General features: G+C 33.7%; 1 protein-coding gene across 1 annotated transcript in view; it reads left to right on the top strand.

Annotated features, from left to right (window-relative positions):
- The first annotated feature begins 6,572 nt into the window (after nucleotides 1-6,572).
- Nucleotides 6,573-15,358, top strand: part of LOC143084430 (uncharacterized) — a 37,288-nt gene continuing 28,502 nt past the window's right edge. Inside the window, exon 1 of the mRNA XM_076260797.1 lies at nucleotides 6,573-7,086. The gene's annotated coding sequence lies outside the window, so the exon portion shown is untranslated. The remainder of the gene's footprint in view (nucleotides 7,087-15,358) is intronic.

Raw genomic sequence — 15,358 nt, forward strand, 5'->3', positions numbered from 1 at the left:
CCTTTTTTTTTTACTCTTTCATCATACATTGTTGTCACTCGTGACTTCTCTTTACCCAAAATAAAATATATAATATTACATTACATCAAGTGTATATGGACATTTTTAAAGAGGTTAAACCACAATATATAATAATGGCCCCTTGCTTTCAATCAAACTAATAAATTTAGAGAATTATAACTCTCTTATCTTAAATTTAAAAGATGATCTAAAGCTGTGGCAAAATCTCATTGTGACTTAAGCTGAAAAAGATCAAAGTTCCTGAAATGGCGTATACTAGCATGCTGTGTCCCGAAAACAGGAACTCCGACTTTGAGAAACAGGTTAAATATACATTTTTTTCTAAAAAATACATTCAGATATTTCATTGAATTCTCCCAATCGATGTATGACATTTGAACAGAGGTATACTAATGTTGCCTTTATTCATTACAACAAATTGAATGGGCTAAAATGTTCTATTATCAATTAAACTATCATCAATTTAATCGCAGGCAGAAATTAAAAGAACTGCACAAATTAACATTGTCCACAGTTAATACAGGAGTGATCTTCAAGACACAGCAACCACAAGGGCAAATGTTCGCTTGAAATAGAGAATGAACAACCAACAAGGAAATAAAAGTAAGTTTTCCTGTAATATACAGAGACTTTGGGTGTATCTATGATTTGAGTACATAGTTTGTAAGAATAGATTTTAAAATGTCATGACTTGTTTTTTATCAGATTCATTTAGACCTATAAAAAGATACCTTTTTCTTTTTCTTTGGTTGTCTCAGAAAAGAAGATATACCTCTCTGTCCTCATATAATTGAATACAACGGTACTGATCTTGCCTTTTTGAAATATGACTCTCGGTCACGAACTTTTGCTATTTTTTCTAACAAGTGTTTGTTTATAAAACTCGAATTTGTTTTGCCGTAAATCTTAATTTCGAGTTAACAATTGCCACATTTTGCAGGATATGAGGAAATTACTTATTGTATGGTGAACGACTTGGAATACCTTTGACCTTCTAAGAATGAGTCGTTAACAAATTTAGGCGAGCCATAATCATTTGTAGAAAAATCATTAAAACCTTTTTGGAAAGTAAATCTAATATCACAAGGAGCATTCACATAACAAGGTGTAATAGTTTAAATACTATTGTATTAAAGAATTAAGGTTTACAAATGGAATATTGTACTTCTTAATTGAACAATTTAGATTGGATACATTAATTTACTTGAACAATATATATCAAAGGGTATGCGATGTTTGCTTCTAAACTTCAAAATAGGAGATATGGTATGGCTGCCAATGAGATGTGTATATTATTTCTTGTACAGATATTATTTTTTACTCAAACAGACTGCATGCTTGATCCTTTGATGTCAATTTAGCTTATATAGTTGTTCTATTCTTCAGGCATCGTGCACAAACTGATGGTGTTAGTGTCAAGACATGTCAGTCTGAACAACGTTCTTTTAATACACTTACACGTGTATATATAAGAGCATATAATCAAGCGACTTTTGATATTTTGATACAACTTTGTTTCCAACATTATATACAAGATAACATGACCTACATATCTTCCAGAGTTCCATGGTCGATAATAATTTATACTGAATCACTTTTTTAAACTGTATAATAAGTTGGCTCATTCTGATGTTTTATAATCTGCTTACTAATCGCATCCCATGATACCTTTATACTTTATACCGATCACAGAAATGAATATGTAACGATTTCTAACACGTAACCGAGGTAAGACAGTTAACAGGTACAGACGGTTGATCCTGGTATGCTGTTTATAATGATGAGGTTCATATAGAATTCGTAGGGTGAAACCCACCGCAGGGTTTCATTTTATATGAAATAAATGAATAATTGATCTTGACTAATCAACTCTGTTGTAAAATAATGTCACATTTATATCATGTTTATCAAACTGTAAATGGAAAGTCTATACTTTATTTGTACTATATGCATTATATGTTTTACATGGAAGAGAGATATATTCAATTAAGATTTGTCAATTCTGTCAGGAATATCAATAGGTCCCACACTTTTGATTATATTGGACATATAAAACGTTTCAAGGATTATAAAAGAAACCGCTCTACATAGGAGAAGTTTACATTATGTAATGATTGATTTATAATTGATGTTAAATGCTTACAACACTATTAGATATATCATGGCGGCAAACTTATTTTGTTGGAGAAAGCCGATGAGAAGCGCAAGCCGTTTGCACTAATTGAAATTCCCAGCCAATAAGGTTGGAGTCGATCGAAAGCACCTTCCAGTTGTTGGGTTCACGGGCTAGTGATACAATAGTGATACTAAAACCAATCAGCAACCGAGGCCTTATTTTATGTAATGTAAGATTAAAAAAGGTTTTTAAAGAATGGTTAAACGCAAAGGTTTAATTAATTGCAAATTATAACGTGACTTACGTTTATCAAGACCTCGTTGAACACTATTCTTCGTATCATAAAAGCAAAATCAAGAATATATGTATATGGGACGCCATGCTCCTCCTGTGTTATCACATTTGCATGACCCTAGGCATATAGTAAAAGTTAATTTCTGAACAATTGTTTGAAAACTCCTCACCATTATCAACTAATCAACTAAAGAGATGTGAAACAAAATATGTAAGCTTGCCAATAATACAAATATTCACTATTAAACAAATGACATAGTAGTAAACACTCAATATGTCACCGTAAGGCCTTCCTAAATGAGCAAAATCTATAACGCATAGCAAGCTATAAATAGCCTCCAAAATGACAAATCTGAATCATCGAAAACAGCAAAATTGAACGATGTATGTACAGAACCATAAATGAATGTTAAGTTAGATTCGTGTTGATTTGAAAACAACCTCAATTAGAAATTTTAAATAATAGCAGCCAAAACGTTAACCTTACATAATCAAGGTTAATGTAACATGATACGGTACCGACGCATATTGCGGAAACCATATACACTTCCACTACATGTATCAGTGGTGTGATATAATAATAATTGTTAAAGGGGCACTAGCTACGAGATATATATAAGATCTAAAGTATGATTTGCTTTTGTTCAATCAATAATGAAAGTGAAATAGTGAAATACTAATTCGCTTTTGTCAGTAAAAATGTTTCAATTTTGTCAAATTATGATAAATAACATTTACCTATTGTGTCTGTTTGTTTTGTTCAAGCACCGGTGACAATATAATGGAATTTGATGCGACTGTCATACAAGTGAGAGGTTTAGCTAGCTATAAAACCAGGTTTAATCCACCATTTTCTACATAAGAAAATGCCTGTACCAAGTCAGGAATATGACAGTTGTTATCCATTCGTTTGATGTGTTTGAACTTTTTATTTTGCCATTTGATTGGGGACTTTCCTTTTTGAATTTCCCTTGGAGTTCAGTATTTTTGTGATTTTACTTTTTGATAATGAATTATTTACTTGCAAGTGAATAATTTGACCTCATCAAATCCGTATTTATGTGAACTTCAATATACCTCTGAATTAGAGATAGACAACGCATGCATTGTACTGTACTAGTTATTTAAAGGAAAAGAATTGTCAACATTGACAGTAAAACAATTTTAATCTATAAAATAAAATTTAACAGACCTATAAAACTCCAATTGCAAGACATGACTTAATCTATTTACATCTATATTTATGTTAACATCGCTTACTTGGACATTTGAGGTCAACTCGATAGTTAAATAGATGGAGTCTAAACTAAAATACACACAAAATGAAACTACATATTATTGACTCTATGCTCTGTAAATTGTTTACTTAAGAGTTTTGATAGTTTTGATAAATGTTTTACATTGTTATGAATACAATATGAGAATATGAGTCAAATCGGTGACCATGAATTTGACAGCTAGTGCCCCTGTACAGCTAATGTTAATGTCGATCATATCATCAAACCAAACCTAATATTATGAAATTGAATTTTATTGAATTTTTTAAGTCCTGTTTTAGATAAATATGTTGAAGAGGGTAGAGACAAAAGGGCTGTCGAGGTAATAAAGCAGTTACCTCACAACATGAAAATAACCGAAAAGAAATCATAAGGTATATATTTCTATACTTGTAAATTCTTTACAAATAAGGAATTCCACTGTGTTTATACTTGTATGTTGTATTTATAGCCACAACAAGTACAACTAGTTCTACAATAGTTCTTGCTTCGTGTAAAGTTTGGGTTTAGGTGAAACAGAAACGTATTCGTGGTTTGAATGGAGTGATTTTACCTTATAAAGTTCGGAATTTAAATTTATCAGTTTCCAACGTGCTTGTATTATAACAATTGGAAGTTACAGGTACTGTCTGATTTGTATTCTTATGCTACTGAACCAATTATATGTATCCATATGTTTTCTGGAATAGTAAGGATCTGTACAGATAATTTTGAAATGAAAAATGTATCGCAAAAAATAAAACGTTACTGCGCCATTTCTATTATTGTGTTACCTTGTTTATAGTCAAATGAAATTTATGTTTAGACATACTTTGGACATGCATGACAAATGAGAACTTGATCAATATTAATATGACATTTCATCTATTTTTATAAGACATATAGATTCATGAATTATAATAGATGAGTCTTACATATATACACTCGGCTTAAACGTATACTATCGTTTCAGGTCACAAAACCATAAATAACAATCGGTGTATGTAATATGGTAGAAAGTACAAATGTATGTTTGTACACCATACATGTCTACAAATAAACTTAGGACACGCAGCACGATATAAGTATAACAATTCACCGGTTGACAACAGTAACTTTAACTTCACGTTAAAATGCAAACATGTTTGGTTGCATAATTCAGAAATAAGAAATTATTCAAATACTTTGGATTGATTTGAAGGCGTACTTTTTTATTATTTATTTTTCAATAGGATGAAGCTTGGAATAAAAGAATATTTATATATATGATTTTTTTCAAAATCCATCATGATGGGTTTTCCTTGATTTTTTTTTCAAGGTTTGGGGTTTTGAAATGCTGATTCGTGCCATCACAAAAGACGGCAAAGAAATGGACCGAGTAAACTTATATAGTTACACGATTATTGATCACTAAAATATTCATTGCAAAATTAATTGCATATATAATAAAAGAGTGTCATATTATAGTTTGTTAATAAATATATATTGATAATCGATCCTTTTAACGAGTTGTGATTATGAAAAATTTAAAACTTATAATTGAAAAACCCGTCATATTATAATGACTGAAAAGGGCGTTTTAAAATTATTTCCTAAAGCTGAATCTTAAAAGACACTTAAGTCATTTTCAATCATATATTGATACTAATGTTGACTGACGGTACTAGACAATCTTTAATTTAGTTAAAATCTGAAGAATCTCTCATTTAATTTTGTATAACTGGAAACTGTTAGCATAAACACTTCGAATACAAATCATCTCCAATTTAGACAAGAGGTGTTTTCCTTATAGAGGTTCATTGTAACATCGTGTTTGATTGTTCTATCGTGAGTTTGAAGTTTTATATAATTGTATAAACTACTTGTCGTATTGTTAGACATGTCTAGCTAGAAAACATCAGACAAATGCCGTTTAATGTGATAACATGATATTTAAGAATATCAAAAATTGGATGAAAAAAAAATCATGAATATAAAACAATAAAATGAAATATGATCTAATTGCTCAGTTGCACTATGGCTTAGGCTAATATTATAAATTAAAATAAAGATTGCACCTTTGTACATATGGACAATACAATTTCCCATAGGAACTCCTTTTATGGATAAAAATAGGCCAGGTTTACTGCAAAGTTTCGAAAAAAAGCCTATCCTGAAATGGAAAGTTAATATTCCTAACTTTCTGAGTTGAAAAGGTCAATTCTTAGAATTGTGCAGCATATTTTTAACATGTATGTGCCTTAAACGTCCACGAGTTTACACTTATACCACAATTCTATACTGCTACTCCATATATTTTGAGTAATCCTAAAAATTCAATTTGTCCGCTTTATAACAGTATTTATATGGTAAAATTCCAAAGTTGTGTCTATGAGAAAAACAAGGAGATCTTTTCTGTAAAACGATTAAAACAAAACAATATAAATCTCATGCTTCCGAAGCGCTTTTCTTGATTTTGATTGACTTTCATCAGGAACGCTGTACGCCGAATGTGGAAACTCGGTAAGCAAAACAAAATTTCCATGAATATTGAATATTTCAAAAGAGGGTGGTTTGAGAAGAACCGTTTGTATTACCAAAATGGAAAAGGACATCTTGTGATTTTTTGTGGATTTACTATAACTATCCTAATTTCATGCTGAACAATGGGCTTACCTTTACCACTATTTAGCACGTTGAAACATCACTATCAATCAGTTTGTACGTAATTGCATTTGATGTATAATTGTAAGGAGAGATATATACAAAGGGCAGTTAGAAGTTGTTTGGCATCGAAAAGTAAAAGTACTATTTATCATTTCTGACACTTATAGTGTTAATGCATCGATATTATAACACTCAATCAACAATACAACTGAACTGTATAACTTTATTGTTTCAGTTATAATTGTGCGGATATCAAGCAATAGTAAACAATGAAGCAATTAACATTTTCCAGCAAAGATGGGTGATGTTTGTTTGACATCCAACCGTATACTCAGCTGAAGTCTTAACTACAGATGATTGGATTTCTAAAAGTAACTTAATAAAAACTGTGTGAGCATAATGGTTTATTAATTAAAATCAATGGTTTGGTTGATATACACCTGTATATTGGAGCTTTTTGTATACTCTTTCCAATGAACTGTGTTTAATTCCAACACAAGTAATCAAAATATTTGAATTATCAAACAAAAGATCACGAACATCAGTCAATGATTTAAAATTTTTATTAACAGCTCGTTTCCAGTAAAACTTATACTGTTTCAGTAGAGAGATGTGACATAGTTTAAAGACTTAATTGCGTGAAGTACAGTTTGAACGTGTCAGACATAAGTGTTCGTTACTATATGAGGACTTTAGATATGCTTTAGTAATTAAAAACCGAATCAGTTTTTTGTGGAATTGTTTCAAATTAGGGTAAGTTGATAAAGCAATACATTTAAGAAAAATTGGAAAACATAAATTTGCAATTTGAGTGACATAAGATTGGCTTACAAATGATAAATAACTGTATTCTTGAAATTTATTTTGACTTTGTACACTTGATTCGTGTTCTTTAAATGATTTATATAAGGCACAAACACTATAAACTAATACATAAAATATAGATCGTATCTTTTCAAACGCCATCTAAAATCTGCAACTGTGAAAATGTACTGATAATAGTTATCAAAGGTACCATGCTTATAATTTAATACGCCAGACGCGCGTTTCTTCTACATAAGACTCATCAGTGACGTTCAGATCAAAATAGTTATAAAGCAAAACAAGTTGGAAGAGCAGTGAGGACCCAAAATACCAAAGAATGGTGCCAAATACGTCAAAGATAATCTATGCATGGGAGGATATAAAATTTCTTAGTAATTCGAAAAATTCATACTTTTGTAAACAGGGAATTTATCAAATTTACCATACAATTGATATTTATGTCAACACCGAAGTGCTGAACACTAGGCTGGTGATACCCTCGGGGACAAAACGTCCACCAGCAGTGGCATCGCCCCAGTGGTGAAAATAGTTTTCAAAGGTACCATGCTTATGATTTAATACGCCAGACGCGTATTAAACTATCCTTGTAAGAAAATTGTAATTAGAATAATGATAGAATGCACTATTATCAACCTATAATAAATCTACCAAGAGTCGGTGTCATAAAAAAAAACATACGACTGATACGGTGCTTTTTGTCCGCAATTCGCTTTTTGTCCGCTTTTGCTTTTTGTCCGGTAATTTTGCTTTTTGTCCGAAACTTTTGCTTTTTGTCCGTTGCTTTTTGTCCGTTTTGCCTTTTGTCCGATTATTTTGCTTTTTGTCCGAAACTTTTGCTTTTTGTCCGTTGCTTTTTGTCCGTTTTGCCTTTTGTCCGATTATTTTGCTTTTTGTCCGAAACTTTTGCTTTTTGTCCGTTGCTTTTTGTCCGTTTTGCTTTTTGTCCGATAATTTTGCTTTATGTCCGATATAAAATGTGTATATTTTTGGCAGGTTTCATTTTGAACTTCAAAATACCATGTCCTTTTAGGAGTTAAATACAGACCATACTCACATCATAAATGATTTGTACATGAAATTTCATGTCTTTTACAATATATCGCATTACCTCTAAAATGGCTCGAAGCACTAATATCCTAGACCCGTAGGTGTTGGTCAACAGAGGGCAAGGGGAATACTCTTGTATATCCCTAAGTCTAAAAAACAACTATTGAAAGCTGGCTAAACTAAGACATACTCCAGGTAGGCCATTATACCAGAAGAAGAGGTAGTCAAACCCTTATAAATGGCTTATAGCACTTATGTCCTGGATCTACACGAGTTTATCAGCAACGAATTAAAAGGGGCATGAGTTTCGCCGGTATATCACGAAGTAAAAATAAACCTCATTATTGCCAGCTCTTCAAACTAAGAGATTCTCCACGTTGGCCATTATACCAGAGGTATAGGTAGGCAGTGCCTCTTAAATGGTCCATGGGCCATGGCACTTATGTCCTCGACCCGTACGAGTTGGTCAGAAGAGGGTAAGGGGAATACTCTAGTATATCACACAGTCCACCAAAAATAGTGACGGCTGCCCAAACTAAGACATTTTTAGGTGCGCCCTTATACTAGATGTTGGAGTAGTCATTCTCTTAAAAATGGCTCATAGCACTTATGCTATAGACCCGAACGAGTTTGTCAACAATGCGTTAAAAGGGGGATGAATTAGCCCGGTATATAACGAAGTTGAAATAAACTGTTGCCCGCTGGCTAAACTAAGAAATTATCCACGCGGGCCATAATATGAGAGGTAGAGGAAGGGATTGCCTCTATAAAATGACCATGAGCACGTATGACCTAGACCCGTACGAGTTAGTCAGCAAAGTGTAAGGTTGGTACCCTAGTATATAATAAAGTCGAACTAAACTATTGCTGGATGGCTAAGAGATTCTCCGCGTGGGCCATGATACCAGAGGTAGAGGTTGTCATTGCCTCTAAAATGGCCTAAATCACTTATTCCCTAGAGAAGTACGCGGTATCATCAAAGGGTTTAAAAGGAAGTTGGAACCTCTGTTTACAAAGAAGTCGAAATAAATTATTGCCGGCTTGCTTAAGTACGAGATTCTCCAAGTTGGCCATTAATCCTAGGTTAAATGTGTGCATTGCCTTTTAAATGGCTGATAAAACTAACGCCCTAGACCTGTACGAGTTTGTCAGCAAAAGGTTAAAGGGGGGATGCGATGCCTCTTTTTACAACGAAAATATAAATTAAGCCGACTGGCCTAACTAAGAGATTCTATACGAGGGGTATTATATCAGAGGATGAGGTAGGCATTACCTCTAACATAACCATAACACGTATGTCCCAGACCCGTGTAAGTTAATCAGCAAAGGATAAGGGGGGTACCTAAGTATATCACAAAGTCGAAATAAACTATTGCTGGCTGGCTAAACGAAGAAATTTTCCACATGGGCCATGATACCAGAGGTAGAAGTGGCCATAGCCTCAAAAATGGCCACTTATGCCGTAGACCCGTACCAGTGCTTCAGCAAAGTGTTAAAAGGGGGAGGTGGTATCTATGTTTACAACGAAGTCGAAATGAATTATTGCCGGCTGGCCAAACAAAGAAATTCTCAACATAGGCCATTATAACAAAGGTAGTGGTAGACATTGCATCTAAAATGGCCCATACTTCTTATTCCATTGATCTGTACGAGTTTGTCAGCAAAGGGTAAGGAGGGTACCCTGGTATATAACAAAGTCGAAATAAACTATTGCCGGATGGCCAAAAATATAAGATGATCCACGTTTATCATGATACCAGAGGTAGAGGTGGGCCTTGCCTTTAAAATGGTTTATAGCACTTATGCCAGCAAAAGGAAAGGAGGGTATTCTAGTATATCGCAAAGTCGTTATGAAATATTGCCGGCTGTTCAAACTACGAGATTCACCACATGGGCCATGCTACCAGAGGTATAGGTTGTCATTGCCTTTAAAATAGCCTATAGCACTTATATGGCATATACCCGTACGAGTTTGTCAGTAAAGAGCTAAAATGAGGAGGTGGTACCTCTGTTCACATTAAAGTCAAAATAACTGTAGCCGGTAGGCCAAACTCCGGGATTCTCTACGTGGATCATTATACCAGAGGTAGAGGTTTATTTCGACTTCGTTGTAAACAAAGGTAACACCTTTTATTTTTAACCCCTTGCAGGCAAAATCGTACAGGTCTTTGGAATTAGTGTTATATGCCATTTTAAAGGCAATTACCATATCTATCTCTGGTAAAATGGCCTACGTGGAGAACCTCTTAGTTTGGCCAGCCGGCAATACTTTATTTCGACTTTGTTGTAAACAGAGGTACCATCTCCCCCTTTTGATTCATTATTGTCAAACTCGTACGGGTCTAGGGCATAAGTGCTATAAGAAATTTGTATGGCAATGCCCTCCTCTATCTCTGGTAAAATGGCCTACGTGGAGAATCTTTTAGTTTGGCCAGCCGGCAATTATTAAAGTGTATTTCGACTTCGTTGCAAACAGAGGTACCACCTTACCCTTTTAATTCATTGTTGTCAAACTCGTACGGGTCTTGGGCCTAAGTGATCTGTGCCTTTTTTAAGGCAATGCCTACTTCTACCTCTGGCATCATACCCCACGTGGAGAATCTCTTGGCCAGCCGGCAATTGTTTATTTCGACTTTTTTATATACCAAGGTACTTCCCTAACCCTTTGCTGACTTACTCGCTGGCTTATCCCTTATTGTAAGTAAGTAAGTTCAATAAATATAAGACTATATGCCAGGTCTTTCTGACAACCAATTACAAACAAATTGGGGTTTATCTAATGAGGCTTTTCCCAGGATGCAATTGCTCGTAGACTGTATACAGTTGACCAAATAATCCACAAATTCCGCAAAAGGATCTTTTAATTATAGGCCATGTCCATTTAGACATTAAGCAAAAAAAGCCCAGCATGACCGATGCATTTGTCTTTAACATCTCCGATATTGATTCCGCGTGGCCTTCCAATTGACATGAGTGTCCATTGGTGTTCATTGTTAAACCTTTGGAGCTATATCAGTTTGTGTGGAAATTAAGAGCACGATGACCTTCCCTTGGTGATAACAACATGACCAACAACCATATCGTGTGTTACCAAAAGCCGTCAGCGATAGTCACACCGACAATTTGCTACCTTCGTGGACAAAAGCCTGGCTTTTCGCTGGATCCTAATTAACATCTAGTGTTGTCACTACCATTTGCTGTAGAGATTTAGTTGCACAACATAACATGCAGAAACATTCTTTGTAAATACTCTATGTTGATATTTTGACATTTGGATGGTTCATATACCAATTGTAGCCGAAAAATGATAATGAAACATTTCTGTTTAATATCGATCTATTGTTGGAATTGTAAATTTTCATATTCAATTTTTGTTTGTTTAAAGATGACCATTTTAAATAAAGATTTTATTTTTTTAAAAAGCAAGTGTTAGACTTGTGCTTTTATTGCCACTCAGTTCATATAACCTGTCATTTTAGTCGAGCCTGTAACTTTTGTTGCAGAAAGCTCGACATATGAATAGTGATCCGGCGGCGGCGGCGGCGTAAGTTAACTTCTGAAAAGCTTAATATTTTAGAAGGTGGAAGAATTGGATGCTTCATACTCTGTATATAGATGCCTCATGTTACGAAGTTTCTGTCAGTCACATGTCCAATGTCCTTGACCTCATTTTCATGGTTCAGTGATCACTTGAAAAAAAGTTTAGAATTTTTGTAATGTTGAATTCTCTCTTATTATAAGTAATAGGATAACTATATTTGGTATGTGCGTACCTTGCAAGGTACTCATGCCCGTCAGACAGTTTTCACTTGACCTCGACTTCATTTCCTGGATCAGTGAACAAAGGTTAGAATAAGTTTTGGTGGTCAAGTCCACATCTCAGATACTATAAGCAACAGGGCTAGTATATTCGGTGTATGGAAGGACTGTAAGGTGTACATGTCCAACTGGCAGGTGTCATCTGACCTTGACCTCATTTTCACGGTTCAGTGGTCAAAGTTCAGTTTTTGAGTTTTGGTCTTTTTATCTAATATTATATGCCAAAGGTCACTATATTTGGTGCATGAAAATATCTTATGATCTATATATAAGTCTCCCAGGTTTTATTTGACCATGACCTCAATTTCACGGTTCATTGCACAGTGTTAAGTTTTTGTGTTTTGGTCTGTTTTTCTTAAACTATAAGTAATAGGTCAAGTATATTTGTTGTATCGAAGAATTGTTAGCTGTTCATGTCTGCCTGGTATGGTTCGTCTGACCTTAACCTCATTTTCATAATTCATTTGGTCTTTGTTTAGCTATCTTGGTTAATGTTAACTTTATGTGGCAGTTGTAATAAATCTTTATACTTAGGGCTATCAACATAATATTAATGATGAGTAAAGTAGGCGAGACATTTCAGTGTGTGCACTCTTGTTTAAATGTGCTTATTTATCCGAGTCCTGGACTGCATTCCAGTGGCTTTCATTCGTTTACTTTTGTGTAAATTTTATACAGATCAGTATTTTTTCAAATGTTTTACCAATATTTTAGCTGCATGTAACATCTTGAACACTCAGAACAGCAAAACAAAATTTAGATTTCAGAAATAAATAGCCTTTAGTCATCGACGAATAGCCGATGATTTCAAGAGTTGTTTCCGTTAAAGGATGATTCCTTTTTTTTTGTGCAATACTTGCTCTTTCGGAGGCTCGAGGGTAATTTCAGCAAAAATTTTATCATTTTTGTTTTCATTACAAATTTTATTTATTACACTATTAGTTATAACTTTATGAATTGGCTCAAAAATCAACCCAAAAAATCGAATGATTTTGGCCTCAGATTTATTTTTCAAATGTTTATATCACTGTAAAAGCTCCAAATTGTCTCCCTTTAGTGCAATAATGACATTTTGTTTTGGCATTAGAATTAAAATGTCTTTTTCAACTCATCGGTGACCTATAGATATTTTTCAAATATGCTTTACGTAAACTAAACAGTTGTAAAATTAAATCGATTTCTGTAATTTAGTTCTTTTTTTATTTCGATATATATATCTCTCTATTTCTCCTATTAGTTCAACTTAAAAAAAAGTACCTTAACAAAAATGGTTGCTTCTTTCGAGCTTAAGTGAACGATAACCCCATGTTTTTATTTGATTTTTCTATTTAGTATATGATAAAAGTTCATCTATAGAAAAACAAGCAAAATCCTACATGTATATTTAAAAAATAATGGATTAATACCCTCCAGTCCCCTTAACGACAAAAAAAATAAATAGAACATTACGTTTAAGTATCACCTACAGTATTTTACAACCTCCATTGGTGATACATTATATGTATTTCTGCTGTTGTTTTATATAAGTTATTGTCCTGAATAAACATCTTTATGCGTTTTTGCGTTTTTGCGTTTCAGTTTTTATTGTGAAATTTCTTCAATCAGCCAAGACAAACTTTAAATTTCGCCTTAACGATGTTTTCGCGAGAAATCCATGTATTATTATCGAATTACTACATTTAATCATTGTCTAGTGCCCTAAAATGAGATTTTCCGAGACGCTGGGTTTGAAATGGGATACCCTATTTAATTTAAACAATATTTGCAATCTTTTCAAAAAGATGCAGATGGGAATTTTCGTTCCTTAAGAAAGTGTTCGCAAGGAGTTAAATTATAAACTCCTTATAGGATTATCAAAAAGCAACTATTAAGGACCCCCTTGGAATAAAGATCTTCCAAGACAACGTGTTCGAGAGTTTGAGTTTAATACATGACTTTTTAAAACTTAATGGACGGAGCAGGATTATCTTACTCTTCCAGTTAACCATACATCATCACAGTTGCATTGGTTCTTGTTGCTCAGATTTTAAATTTCAATGATTTCGTCCGAGACCACAATTGTCTTCACTTGATTTTCGTTATTAGTCCCTAGTGATAACAGTGGGTTACTTGCCAATAATTTTTATACCCCTTCCAAATTTATTTCTCCTTGTTTAATGCCTCACATTGTAAGTAGGGGGGGGGGGGGGGTGTGAAATTACACTGTAAAAAAATTTGGGTCCAGAATTTTACAGGAAAGTAGTGATTTGGTCCAGCTGAAAAAGGTTAAAAATTAGCACTTCGGAAGCTGTCAAAAGATTTCAAGACACCCTAAACACAAAATTGTCCATATTTTGAGTTAGACGCGATGAAGTTTTCTATAATTTTGATATAATTTGTCCCAAAATTAGTACAACACACTGTAAAAGTTTCATTGAGAAAGCGCAGGTGGGATTTTTTAAATTTTCATTTATGTTCTAAAAGAAATGCACTACGAATTAATTGTGTTCTCGGACCATTTGTTTTGTGAACTGTTGTGTATCTTGTTGTTTTTCATTCAGCTGCGGCTTTGTTGGTTTGTTTCAACCCTTTTTAGTGTGATTATCCTTTGGTACACTTTGCCTCTCTCTTATATATGATATCGCAATAATTATATATATGTAAGCGTTCATATACATTTATATGGATACAATATTGAATTAAAATAGATATAATAATTAGATGAGTGAAAAAAAGAAAATGAAGTAATAATTGTACGTGTGAGGAGTTGGCATTCTTATAAAAAAGAAGATGTGGTATTATTGCAAATGAGACAACTATCCACAAAAGACCAAAATGACACAGACATTAACAGCATTAGGTCACCGTACGGCCTTCAACAATGAGGAAAGCCCATACAGCATAGTCAGCTATAAAAGGCCCCGATAAGACAATGTAAAACAATTCAAACGAGAAAACTAACGGCCTTATTTATGTCAAAAAAATAAATGAAAAAACAAATATGTAACACATAAACAAACGACAACCACTGAATATACAGGCTCCTGACTTGGTACAGGCACATACATAAATAATGTGGCGAGGTTAAAGTCTTTTACACTAGAAATATTTTAGATCTTGTTATATAGACTAATTCTTATTCATTCTGGTCGTAAGTTAGTCTGTCATCCTCAAACGTGTGAGCAATGGTGTACGTACACCAATTTGTAGAATACATGGGATATTCAAAGACTTAAACGAACGTTAAGTCTCAGAGGCATGACTTTTTATTAGTTGTTAGTGGCTTTGAAATAGCTGTCAGATAACTGCGAGTACTCTCAGATCTGTTCATTGTGACTTTTTGTGTCGGGATGTA

Source organism: Mytilus galloprovincialis, chromosome 7, assembly GCF_965363235.1.
Source record: "Mytilus galloprovincialis chromosome 7, xbMytGall1.hap1.1, whole genome shotgun sequence".
NCBI lineage: Eukaryota > Metazoa > Mollusca > Bivalvia > Mytilida > Mytilidae > Mytilus > Mytilus galloprovincialis.